Genomic DNA, 12,476 nt, shown 5'->3' with positions numbered 1-12,476 from the left:
CTTTCCAGATCAATGTTTCTTAGCTGTTGTTAGTTTATGTCTCACATAGGGTCTCTGTGGCGCAATTGGTTAGCACGTTCGGCTGTTAACCGGAAGGTTGGTGGTTCAATCCCACCCAGGGACGAGAATCTTCTATTAGTCAAATTTTGGGGATTTTTAGGTAGAGAAGTCAACATGTCTAACTACCTATTTTATGGTAGGGTTCAAGACTTTCTCTGAAACAATTATCTCTAAAGTGAGTTTAATTTGATTTAAGCCAATTTATTCAACATTTAGAAAATACCTGAAGGTTAATGTTGTTACTGGTGATATCTAATCAGCAGAATGCAACCTAGCAGCATTTTTAAGTGAAAGCCTGTGTTATGTTATAACCAGGTGTTATCTTATCAGTACAAAGGTAAGGAATTAAGAAAAACTTTATGAAGTTTGAAGATTTTTCTTACAAAATCATTGTCTTATTGCATCACCAAAGTGTAAGCTGGAAAGATGATTTTGATAAATTACTTGTTTGAACACCTGATTTGCTCTTCTGGAGTCAATGTAGTTTGTTTTTCTCAATAACCATAGAAGTAATAGGGTAAAGTAAAGACATTATGTGTATTTTTTGCTACAGCACTTCTGTCAAAATACGAATTAAATGAGTTAAGATGATAATGGATTTTCTACTATAAGCAAAGACCAAAAAAGTCAAAATAGCAATCCCAATTTTAGATTTGATAAATGAAAATAGCACATAGCAGAGGATGGTTTCAATCCATCGACCTCTGGGTTATGGGCCCAGCACACTTCCGCTGCGCCACTCTGCTGCTCATGGAAGTGCTTAGAACTCAAGAAGGGTTGATTCATAACAAGAACATGGCAATGTGTTCCTTTTAATTAATGAAAAATCCTAAAATAACTGTCCAGATTAGAGACTTTATAAACTTTGGTAAGGAAACTTTCCAGATCAATGTTTCTTAGCTGTTGTTAGTTTATGTCTCACATAGGGTCTCTGTGGTGCAATTGGTTAGCGCGTTTGGCTGTTAACCGGAAGGTTGGTGGTTCAATCCCACCCAGGGACGAGAATCTTCTATTAGTCACATTTTGGGGAATTTTAGGTAGAGAAGTCAACATGTCTAACTACCTATTTTATGGTAGGGTTCAAGACTTTCTCTGAAACAATTATCTCTAAAGTGAGTTTAATTTGATTTAAGCCAATTTATTCAACAATTAGAAAATACCTGAAGGTTAATGTTGTTCCTGGTGATATCTAATCAGCAGAATGCAACCTAGCAGCATTTTTAAGTGAAAGCCTGTGTTATGTTATAACCAGGTGTTATCTTATCAGTACAAAGGTAAGGAATTAAGAAAAACTTTTTGAAGTTTGAAGATTTTTCTTACAAAATCATTGTCTTATTGCATCACCAAAGTGTAAGCTGGAAAGATGATTTTGATAATTTACTTGTTTGAACACCTGATTTGCTCTTCTGGAGTCAATGTAGTTTGTTTTTCTCAATAACCATAGAAGTAATAGGGTAAAGTAAAGACATTATGTGGATTTTTTGCTACAGCACTTCTGTCAAAATACGAATTAAATGAGTTAAGATGATAATGGATTTTCTACTATAAGCAAAGACCAAAAAAGTCAAAATAGCAATCCCAATTTTAGATTTGATAAATGAAAATAGCACATAGCAGAGGATGCTTTCGATCCAACGACCTCTGGGTTATGGGCCCAGCACGCTTCCGCTGCGCCACTCTGCTGCTCATGGAAATGCTTAGAACTCAAGAAGGGTTGATTCATCACAAGAACATGGCAATGTGTTCCTTTTAATTAGTGAAAAATCCTAAAATAACTGTCCAGATTAGAGACTTTATAAACTTTGGCAAGGAAACTTTCCAGATCAATGTTTCTTAGCTGTTGTTAGTTTATGTCTCACATAGGGTCTCTGTGGCGCAATTGGTTAGTGCGTTCGGCTGTTAACCGGAAGGTTGGTGGTTCAATCCCACCCAGGGACGAGAATCTTCTAATAGTCAAATTTTGGGAAATTTTAGGTAGAGAAGTCAACATGTCTAACTACCTATTTTATGGTTGGGTTCAAGACTTTCTCTGAAACAATTATCTCTAAAGTGAGTTTAATTTGATTTAAGCCAATTTATTCAACATTTAGAAAATACCTGAAGGTTAATGTTGTTCCTGGTGATATCTAATCAGCAGAATGCAACCTAGCAGCATTTTTAAGTGGAAGCCTGTGTTATGTTAAAACCAGGTGTTATCTTATCAGTACAAAGGTAAGGAATTAAGAAAAACTTTTTGAAGTTTGAATTTTTTTCTTACAAAATCATTGTCTTTTTGCATCACCAAAGTGTAAGCTGGAAAGATGATTTTGATAAATTACTTGTTAGAACACCTAATTTGCTCTCCTGGAGTCAATGTAGTTTGTTTTTCTCAATAACCATAGAAGTAATAGGGTAAAGTAAAGACATTATGTGGATTTTTTGCTACAGCACTTCTGTCAAAATACGATTAAAATGAGTTAAGATGATAATGGATTTTCTACTAAAAGCAAAGACCAAAAAAGTCAAAATAGCAATCCCAATTTTAGATTTGATAAATGAAAATAGCACATAGCAGAGGATGGTTTCAATCCAACGACCTCTGGGTTATGGGCCCAGCACGCTTCCGCTGCGCCACTCTGCTGCTCATGGAAATGCTTAGAACTCAAGAAGGGTTGATTCATCACAAGAACATGGCAATGTGTTCCTTTTAATTAACGAAAAATCCTAAAATAACTGTCCAGATTAGAGACTTTATAAACTTTGGCAAGGAAACATTCAAGAACAATGTTTCTTAGCTGTTGTTAGTTTATGTCTCACATAGGGTCTCTGTGGCGCAATTGGTTAGTGCGTTCGGCTGTTAACCGGAAGGTTGGTGGTTCAATCCCACCCAGGGACGAGAATCTTCTAATAGTCAATTTTTGGGGAATTTTAGGTAGAGAAGTCAACATGTCTAACTACCTATTTTATGGTTGGGTTCAAGACTTTCTCTGAAACAATTATCTCTAAAGTGAGTTTAATTTGATTTAAGCCAATTTATTCAACATTTAGAAAATACCTGAAGGTTAATGTTGTTCCTGGTGATATCTAATCAGCAGAATGCAACCTAGCAGCATTTTTAAGTGAAAGCCTGTGTTATGTTATAACCAGGTGTTATCTTATCAGTACAAAGGTAAGGAATTAAGAAAAACTTTTTGAAGTTTGAAGATTTTTCTTACAAAATCATTGTCTTATTGCATCACCAAAGTGTAAGCTGGAAAGATGATTTTGATAAATTACTTGTTTGAACACCTGATTTGCTCTTCTGGAGTCAATGTAGTTTGTTTTTCTCAATAACCATAGAAGTAATAGGGTAAAGTAAAGACATTATGTGGATTTTTTGCTACAGCACTTCTGTCAAAATACGAATTAAATGAGTTAAGATGATAATGGATTTTCTACTATAAGCAAAGACCAAAAATGTCAAAATAGCAATCCCAATTTTAGATTTGATAAATGAAAATAGCACATAGCAGAGGATGGTTTCGATCCATCGACCTCTGGGTTATGGGCCCAGCACGCTTCCGCTGCGCCACTCTGCTGCTCATGGAAGTGCTTAGAACTCAAGAAGGGTTGATTCATCACAAGAACATGGCAATGTGTTCCTTTTAATTAACGAAAAATCCTAAAAAAACTGTCCAGATTAGAGACTTTATAAACTTTGGTAAGGAAACTTTCCAGATCAATGTTTCTTAGCTGTTGTTAGTTTATGTCTCATATAGGGTCTCTGTGGTGCAATTGGTTAGCGCGTTTGGCTGTTAACCGGAAGGTTGGTGGTTCAATCCCACCCAGGGACGAGAATCTTCTATTAGTCACATTTTGGGGAATTTTAGGTAGAGAAGTCAACATGTCTAACTACCTATTTTATGGTAGGGTTCAAGACTTTCTCTGAAACAATTATCTCTAAAGTGAGTTTAATTTGATTTAAGCCAATTTATTCAACAATTAGAAAATACCTGAAGGTTAATGTTGTTCCTGGTGATATCTAATCAGCAGAATGCAACCTAGCAGCATTTTTAAGTGAAAGCCTGTGTTATGTTATAACCAGGTGTTATCTTATCAGTACAAAGGTAAGGAATTAAGAAAAACTTTTTGAAGTTTGAAGATTTTTCTTACAAAATCATTGTCTTATTGCATCACCAAAGTGTAAGCTGGAAAGATGATTTTGATAAATTACTTGTTTGAACACCTGATTTGCTCTTCTGGAGTCAATGTAGTTTGTTTTTCTCAATAACCATAGAAGTAATAGGGTAAAGTAAAGACATTATGTGGATTTTTTGCTACAGCACTTCTGTCAAAATACGAATTAAATGAGTTAAGATGATAATGGATTTTCTACTATAAGCAAAGACCAAAAAAGTCAAAATAGCAATCCCAATTTTAGATTTGATAAATGAAAATAGCACATAGAAGAGGATGGTTTCGATCCATCGACCTCTGGGTTATGGGCCCAGCACGCTTCTGCTGCGCCACTCTGCTGCTCATGGAAGTGCTTAGAACTCAAGAAGGGTTGATTCATCACAAGAACATGGCAATGTGTTCCTTTTAATTAACGAAAAATAATAAAATAACTGTCCAGTATAGAGACTTTATAAACTTTGGCAAGGAAAGTTTCCAGATCAATGTTTCTTAGCTGTTGCTTGTTTATGTCTCATATAGGGTCTCTGTGGCGCAATTGGTTAGCGCGTTCGGCTGTTAACTGGAATGTTGGTGGTTCAATCCCACCCAGGGATGAAAATCTTCTATTAGTCAAATTTTGGGGATTTTTAGGTAGAGAAGTCAACATGTCAAACTACCTATTTTATGGTAGGGTTCAAGACTTTCTCTGAAACAATTATCTCTAAAGTGAGTTTAATTTGATTTAAGCCAATTTATTCAACATTTAGAAAATACCTGAAGGTTAATGTTGTTCCTGGTGATATCTAATCAGCAGAATGCAACCTAGCAGCATTTTTAAGTGAAAGCCTGTGTTATGTTATAACCAGGTGTTATCTTATCAGTACAAAGGTAAGGAATTAAGAAAAACTTTTTGAAGTGTGAAGATTTTTCTTACAAAATCATTGTCTTATTGCATCACCAAAGTGTAAGCTGGAAAGATGATTTTGATAAATTACTTGTTAGATCACCTGATTTGCTCTTCTGGAGTCCATGTAGTTTGTTTTTCTCAATAACCATAGAAGTAATAGGGTAAAGTAAAGACATTATGTGGATTTTTTGCTACAGCACTTCTGTCAAAGTGCGCCACTCTGCTGCTCATGGAAATGCTTAGAACTCAAGAAGGGTTGATTCATCACAAGAACATGGCAATGTGTTCCTTTTAATTAGTGAAAAATCCTAAAATAACTGTCCAGTATAGAGACTTTATAAACTTTGGCAAGGAAACTTTCCAGATCAATGTTTCTTAGCTGTTGTTTGTTTATGTCTCATATAGGGTCTCTGTGGCGCAATTGGTTAGCGCGTTCGGCTGTTAACTGGAATGTTGGTGGTTCAATCCCACCCAGGGACGAGAATATTCTATTAGTCAAATTTTGGGGAATTTTAGGTAGAGAAGTCAACATGTCAAACTACCTATTTTATGTTAGGGTTCAAGACTTTCTCTGAAACAATTATCTCTAAAGTGAGTTTAATTTGATTTAAGCCAATTTATTCAACATTTAGAAAATACCTGAAGGTTAATGTTTTTCCTGGTGATATCTAATCAGCAGAATGCAACCTAGCAGCATTTTTAAGTGGAAGCCTGTGTTATGTTAAAACCAGGTGTTATCTTATCAGTACAAAGGTAAGGAATTAAGAAAAACTTTTTGAAGTGTGAAGATTTTTCTTACAAAATCATTGTCTTATTGCATCACCAAAGTGTAAGCTGGAAAGATGATTTTGATAAATTACTTGTTAGATCACCTGATTTGCTCTTCTGGAGTCCATGTAGTTTGTTTTTCTCAATAACCATAGAAGTAATAGGGTAAAGTAAAGACATTATGTGGATTTTTTGCTACAGCACTTCTGTCAAAATACGAATTAAATGAGTTAAGATGATAATGGATTTTCTACTATAAGCAAAGACCAAAAAAGTCAAAATAGCAATCCCAATTTTAGATTTGATAAATGAAAATAGCACATAGCAGAGGATGCTTTCGATCCAACGACCTCTGGGTTATGGGCCCAGCACGCTTCCGCTGCGCCACTCTGCTGCTCATGGAAATGCTTAGAACTCAAGAAGGGTTGATTCATCACAAGAACATGGCAATGTGTTCCTTTTAATTAGTGAAAAATCCTAAAATAACTGTCCAGATTAGAGACTTTATAAACTTTGGCAAGGAAACTTTCCAGATCAATGTTTCTTAGCTGTTGTTAGTTTATGTCTCACATAGGGTCTCTGTGGCGCAATTGGTTAGTGCGTTCGGCTGTTAACCGGAAGGTTGGTGGTTCAATCCCACCCAGGGACGAGAATCTTCTAATAGTCAAATTTTGGGAAATTTTAGGTAGAGAAGTCAACATGTCTAACTACCTATTTTATGGTTGGGTTCAAGACTTTCTCTGAAACAATTATCTCTAAAGTGAGTTTAATTTGATTTAAGCCAATTTATTCAACATTTAGAAAATACCTGAAGGTTAATGTTGTTCCTGGTGATATCTAATCAGCAGAATGCAACCTAGCAGCATTTTTAAGTGGAAGCCTGTGTTATGTTAAAACCAGGTGTTATCTTATCAGTACAAAGGTAAGGAATTAAGAAAAACTTTTTGAAGTTTGAATTTTTTTCTTACAAAATCATTGTCTTTTTGCATCACCAAAGTGTAAGCTGGAAAGATGATTTTGATAAATTACTTGTTAGAACACCTAATTTGCTCTCCTGGAGTCAATGTAGTTTGTTTTTCTCAATAACCATAGAAGTAATAGGGTAAAGTAAAGACATTATGTGGATTTTTTGCTACAGCACTTCTGTCAAAATACGATTAAAATGAGTTAAGATGATAATGGATTTTCTACTAAAAGCAAAGACCAAAAAAGTCAAAATAGCAATCCCAATTTTAGATTTGATAAATGAAAATAGCACATAGCAGAGGATGGTTTCAATCCAACGACCTCTGGGTTATGGGCCCAGCACGCTTCCGCTGCGCCACTCTGCTGCTCATGGAAATGCTTAGAACTCAAGAAGGGTTGATTCATCACAAGAACATGGCAATGTGTTCCTTTTAATTAACGAAAAATCCTAAAATAACTGTCCAGATTAGAGACTTTATAAACTTTGGCAAGGAAACATTCAAGAACAATGTTTCTTAGCTGTTGTTAGTTTATGTCTCACATAGGGTCTCTGTGGCGCAATTGGTTAGTGCGTTCGGCTGTTAACCAGAAGGTTGGTGGTTCAATCCCACCCAGGGACGAGAATCTTCTAATAGTCAAATTTTGGGGAATTTTAGGTAGAGAAGTCAACATGTCTAACTACCTATTTTATGGTTGGGTTCAAGACTTTCTCTGAAACAATTATCTCTAAAGTGAGTTTAATTTGATTTAAGCCAATTTATTCAACATTTAGAAAATACCTGAAGGTTAATGTTGTTCCTGGTGATATCTAATCAGCAGAATGCAACCTAGCAGCATTTTTAAGTGAAAGCCTGTGTTATGTTATAACCAGGTGTTATCTTATCAGTACAAAGGTAAGGAATTAAGAAAAACTTTTTGAAGTTTGAAGATTTTTCTTACAAAATCATTGTCTTATTGCATCACCAAAGTGTAAGCTGGAAAGATGATTTTGATAAATTACTTGTTTGAACACCTGATTTGCTCTTCTGGAGTCAATGTAGTTTGTTTTTCTCAATAACCATAGAAGTAATAGGGTAAAGTAAAGACATTATGTGGATTTTTTGCTACAGCACTTCTGTCAAAATACGAATTAAATGAGTTAAGATGATAATGGATTTTCTACTATAAGCAAAGACCAAAAATGTCAAAATAGCAATCCCAATTTTAGATTTGATAAATGAAAATAGCACATAGCAGAGGATGGTTTCGATCCATCGACCTCTGGGTTATGGGCCCAGCACGCTTCCGCTGCGCCACTCTGCTGCTCATGGAAGTGCTTAGAACTCAAGAAGGGTTGATTCATCACAAGAACATGGCAATGTGTTCCTTTTAATTAACGAAAAATCCTAAAATAACTGTCCAGTATAGAGACTTTATAAACTTTGGCAAGGAAAGTTTCCAGATCAATGTTTCTTAGCTGTTGCTTGTTTATGTCTCATATAGGGTCTCTGTGGCGCAATTGGTTAGCGCGTTCGGCTGTTAACTGGAATGTTGGTGGTTCAATCCCACCCAGGGACGAGAATATTCTATTAGTCAAATTTTGGGGAATTTTAGGTAGAGAAGTCAACATGTCAAACTACCTATTTTATGTTAGGGTTCAAGACTTTCTCTGAAACAATTATCTCTAAAGTGAGTTTAATTTGATTTAAGCCAATTTATTCAACATTTAGAAAATACCTGAAGGTTAATGTTGTTCCTGGTGATATCTAATCAGCAGAATGCAACCTAGCAGCATTTTTAAGTGAAAGCCTGTGTTATGTTATAACCAGGTGTTATCTTATCAGTACAAAGGTAAGGAATTAAGAAAAACTTTATGAAGTTTGAAGATTTTTCTTACAAAATCATTGTCTTATTGCATCACCAAAGTGTAAGCTGGAAAGATGATTTTGATAAATTACTTGTTTGAACACCTGATTTGCTCTTCTGGAGTCAATGTAGTTTGTTTTTCTCAATAACCATAGAAGTAATAGGGTAAAGTAAAGACATTATGTGGATTTTTTGCTACAGCACTTCTGTCAAAATACGAATTAAATGAGTTAAGATGATAATGGATTTTCTACTATAAGCAAAGACCAAAAAAGTCAAAATAGCAATCCCAATTTTAGATTTGATAAATCAAAATAGCACATAGCAGAGGATGGTTTCGATCCATCGACCTCTGGGTTATGGGCCCAGCACACTTCCGCTGCGCCACTCTGCTGCTCATGGAAGTGCTTAGAACTCAAGAAGGGTTGATTCATCACAAGAACATGGCAATGTGTTCCTTTTAATTAATGAAAAATCCTAAAATAACTGTCCAGATTAGAGACTTTATAAACTTTAACAAGGAAAATTTCCAGATCAATGTTTCTTAGCTGTTGTTAGTTTATGTCTCACATAGGGTCTCTGTGGCGCAATTGGTTAGCGCGTTTGGCTGTTAACCGGAAGGTTGGTGGTTCAATCCCACCCAGGGACGAGAATCTTCTGTTAGTCAAATTTTGGGGAATTTTAGGTAGAGAAGTCAACATGTCTAACTACCTATTTTATGGTAGGGTTCAAGACTTTCTCTGAAACAATTATCTCTAAAGTGAGTTTAATTTGATTTAAGCCAATTTATTCAACAATTAGAAAATACCTGAAGGTTAATGTTGTTCCTGGTGATATCTAATCAGCAGAATGCAACCTAGCAGCATTTTTAAGTGAAAGCCTGTGTTATGTTATAACCAGGTGTTATCTTATCAGTACAAAGGTAAGGAATTAAGAAAAACTTTTTGAAGTTTGAAGATTTTTCTTACAAAATCATTGTCTTATTGCATCACCAAAGTGTAAGCTGGAAAGATGATTTTGATAAATTACTTGTTTGAACACCTGATTTGCTCTTCTGGAGTCAATGTAGTTTGTTTTTCTCAATAACCATAGAAGTAATAGGGTAAAGTAAAGACATTATGTGGATTTTTTGCTACAGCACTTCTGTCAAAATACGAATTAAATGAGTTAAGATGATAATGGATTTTCTACAATAAGCAAAGACCAAAAAAGTCAAAATAGCAATCCCAATTTTAGATTTGATAAATGAAAATAGCACATAGCAGAGGATGGTTTCGATCCATCGACCTCTGGGTTATGGGCCCAGCACGCTTCCGCTGCGCCACTCTGCTGCTCATGGAAATTCTTAGAACTCAAGAAGGGTTGATTCATCACAAGAACATGGCAATGTGTTCCTTTTAATTAGCGAAAAATCCTAAAATAACTGTCCAGATTAGAGACTTTATAAACTTTGGCAAGGAAACTTTCCAGATCAATGTTTCTTAGCTGTTGTTAGTTTATGTCTCACATAGGGTCTCTGTGGCGTAATTGGTTAGCGCGTTCGGCTGTTAACCGGAAGGTTGGTGGTTCAATCCCACCCAGGGACGAAAATCTTCTATTAGTCAAATTTTGGGGATTTTTAGGTAGAGAAGTCAACATGCCAAACTACCTATTTTATGGTAGGGTTCAAGACTTTCTCTGAAACAATTATCTCTAAAGTGAGTTTAATTTGATTTAAGCCAATTTATTCAATATTTAGAAAATACCTGAAGGTTAATGTTGTTCCTGGTGATATCTAATCAGCAGAATGCAACCTAGCAGCATTTTTAAGTGGAAGCCTGTGTTATGTTATAACCAGGTGTTATCTTATCAGTACAAAGGTAAGGAATTAAGAAAAACTTTTTGAAGTTTGAAGATTTTTCTTACAAAATCATTGTCTTATTGCATCACCAAAGTGTAAGCTGGAAAGATGATTTTGATAAATTACTTGTTTGAACACCTGATTTGCTCTTCTGGAGTCAATGTAGTTTGTTTTTCTCAATAACCATAGAAGTAATAGGGTAAAGTAAAGACATTATGTGGATTTTTTGCTACAGCACTTCTGTCAAAATACGATTAAAATGAGTTAAGATGATAATGGATTTTCTACTATAAGCAAAGACCAAAAAAGTCAAAATAGCAATCCCAATTTTAGATTTGATAAATCAAAATAGCACATAGCAGAGGATGGTTTCAATCCATCGACCTCTGGGTTATGGGCCCGGCACACTTCCGCTGCGCCACTCTGCTGCTCATGGAAGTGCTTAGAACTCAAGAAGGGTTGATTCATCACAAGAACATGGCAATGTGTTCCTTTTAATTAATGAAAAATCCTAAAATAACTGTCCAGATTAGAGACTTTATAAACTTTAACAAGGAAAATTTCCAGATCAATGTTTCTTAGCTGTTGTTAGTTTATGTCTCACATAGGGTCTCTGTGGCGCAATTGGTTAGCGCGTTTGGCTGTTAACCGGAAAGGTGGTGGTTCAATCCCACCCAGGGACGAGAATCTTCTATTAGTCAAATTTTGGGGAATTTTAGGTAGAGAAGTCAACATGTCTAACTACCTATTTTATGGTAGGGTTCAAGACTTTCTCTGAAACAATTATCTCTAAAGTGAATTTAATTTGATTTAAGCCAATTTATTCAACAATTAGAAAATACCTGAAGGTTAATGTTGTTCCTGGTGATATCTAATCAGCAGAATGCAACCTAGCAGCATTTTTAAGTGGAAGCCTGTGTTATGTTATAACCAGGTGTTATCTTATCAGTACAAAGGTAAGGAATTAAGAAAAACTTTTTGAAGTGTGAAGATTTTTCTTACAAATTCATTGTCTTATTGCATCACCAAAGTGTAAGCTGGAAAGATGATTTTGATAAATTACTTGTTAGATCACCTGATTTGCTCTTCTGGAGTCAATGTAGTTTGTTTTTCTCAATAACCATAGAAGTAATAGGGTAAATTAAAGACATTATGTGGATTTTTTGCTACAGCACTTCTGTCAAAATACGATTAAAATGAGTTAAGATGATAATGGATTTTCTACTATAAGCAAAGACCAAAAAAGTCAAAATAGCAATCCCAATTTTAGATTTGATAAATCAAAATAGCACATAGCAGAGGATGGTTTCAATCCATCGACCTCTGGGTTATGGGCCCAGCACACTTCCGCTGCGCCACTCTGCTGCTCATGGAAGTGCTTAGAACTCAAGAAGGGTTGATTCATCACAAGAACATGGCAATGTGTTCCTTTTAATTAATGAAAAATCCTAAAATAACTGTCCAGATTAGAGACTTTATAAACTTTAACAAGGAAAATTTCCAGATCAATGTTTCTTAGCTGTTGTTAGTTTATGTCTCACATAGTGTCTCTGTGGCGCAATTGGTTAGCGCGTTTGGCTGTTAACCGGAAAGTTGGTGGTTCAATCCCACCCAGGGACGAGAATCTTCTATTAGTCAAATTTTGGGGAATTTTAGGTAGAGAAGTCAACATGTCTAACTACCTATTTTATGGTAGGGTTCAAGACTTTCTCTGAAACAATTATCTCTAAAGTGAGTTTAATTTGATTTAAGCCAATTTATTCAACAATTAGAAAATACCTGAAGGTTAATGTTGTTCCTGGTGATATCTAATCAGCAGAATGCAACCTAGCAGCATTTTTAAGTGGAAGCCTGTGTTATGTTATAACCAGGTGTTATCTTATCAGTACAAAGGTAAGGAATTAAGAAAAACTTTTTGAAGTTTGAAGATTTTTCTTACAAAATCATTGTCTTATT

The 12,476-nt window shown here is 35.3% G+C and overlaps 6 non-coding genes across 6 annotated transcripts; all 6 read left to right on the top strand.

Moving 5' to 3' along the window:
• Positions 1-50: 50 nt before the first annotated feature.
• Positions 51-124, top strand: TRNAN-GUU (transfer RNA asparagine (anticodon GUU)). Its single transcript has one exon. It is a non-coding gene; the product is annotated as a tRNA-Asn (tRNA).
• A 1,800-nt stretch (positions 125-1,924) lies between these two features.
• On the top strand, positions 1,925-1,998 carry TRNAN-GUU (transfer RNA asparagine (anticodon GUU)). Its single transcript has one exon. It is a non-coding gene; the product is annotated as a tRNA-Asn (tRNA).
• An 863-nt stretch (positions 1,999-2,861) lies between these two features.
• On the top strand, positions 2,862-2,935 carry TRNAN-GUU (transfer RNA asparagine (anticodon GUU)). Its single transcript has one exon. It is a non-coding gene; the product is annotated as a tRNA-Asn (tRNA).
• A 3,509-nt stretch (positions 2,936-6,444) lies between these two features.
• On the top strand, positions 6,445-6,518 carry TRNAN-GUU (transfer RNA asparagine (anticodon GUU)). Its single transcript has one exon. It is a non-coding gene; the product is annotated as a tRNA-Asn (tRNA).
• A 2,737-nt stretch (positions 6,519-9,255) lies between these two features.
• On the top strand, positions 9,256-9,329 carry TRNAN-GUU (transfer RNA asparagine (anticodon GUU)). Its single transcript has one exon. It is a non-coding gene; the product is annotated as a tRNA-Asn (tRNA).
• Positions 9,330-10,192: 863 nt separating this feature from the next.
• TRNAN-GUU (transfer RNA asparagine (anticodon GUU)) lies at positions 10,193-10,266 on the top strand. Its single transcript has one exon. It is a non-coding gene; the product is annotated as a tRNA-Asn (tRNA).
• Positions 10,267-12,476: the final 2,210 nt, after the last annotated feature.

Source organism: Taudactylus pleione, unplaced genomic scaffold (assembly GCF_031769625.1).
Source record: "Taudactylus pleione unplaced genomic scaffold, aTauple2 ptg000134l, whole genome shotgun sequence".
Lineage (NCBI taxonomy): Eukaryota > Metazoa > Chordata > Amphibia > Anura > Myobatrachidae > Taudactylus > Taudactylus pleione.
Note: the sequence above shows the minus strand (reverse complement) of the source record. Positions and strands in the feature narration are given on the sequence as shown.